Below are 953 nucleotides of genomic sequence, written 5' to 3'. Positions count from 1 at the left end.
GGACTCCCCTTAATTAGCTACTTCCAGCTCGAAGTGTAATCCCGCCTCCCCCAAGACATTACCCAGCGCTCTGTGTGCATCCACCCTCCCCAGAGAATTTACTGCCAATTCTGTCTGCCCTGAGACCCCTTCCCCCCCAAAAAATACTTACTCCGACTTCTGAATGTTCGACACCCCGAGCCTCGTTAGCCCCCCCAACATAAACACTCCCACCTCTAAATAGTCAATAACCCCCATTCCTCCCAGCATACCCCCAAAACTCCCACTGCTACATTTCAATCACTCCCCACCCCTACTACTCACCCCCAACATAATCCACTTTCACCGTTCATTGTTCCATAAACGCACCTAAGATTACACCAAAACAGTCTGCACTCAGCACTAACTTCAGTAGTCACCCACTCATTCCCAAAGGTCTCCATCAGAAATTACCCATCTAGCTTTGAACACAAAAAGTCCATAATCTGGATACAAATAGGTGATTTTATACCACAAATAACATCCTGCAGGCCACGACATAGCCTCTTAAAAACAAACTTTGTCCTGTACTTTTCATATCCATGGCCATTATTTCTTTGAAATACAGATCATCACACCAATCTTTCCCCCAGTGACATTCTAATCTTTGCCACTAACTTACTTCCAGCCTTAGGGAGGTCCCACATATCTGTTTAAACTTCTGGCTTCCCAACTCTGGACCAAATTCATCCCTGCATTAGTGAAGAGCACAGCACAGGGGCAACATGCCTCTCCAATCACAGGGCTGCCAGGAGCTGCTTCTGACCCACTCCACACACCGCAGCACACCCCAACACAGGTCACAGCATCCCCAAGGGCTCTCCTAGCTTTAGCCCCAGCGGCAACTATTTCCCTATGAGCAATTCTAACAGTTAGGAATAGCCCTGGCATAGGAACACCCTGGACACTTTCCTGGCACACCTCTTGAGAATAGT

This window comes from Gopherus evgoodei, chromosome 10 (genome assembly GCF_007399415.2).
Source record: "Gopherus evgoodei ecotype Sinaloan lineage chromosome 10, rGopEvg1_v1.p, whole genome shotgun sequence".
Taxonomy (NCBI): Eukaryota; Metazoa; Chordata; order Testudines; family Testudinidae; genus Gopherus; species Gopherus evgoodei.
The sequence above is the reverse complement of the archived record's forward strand: the minus strand, read 5'-3'. Positions refer to the sequence as shown.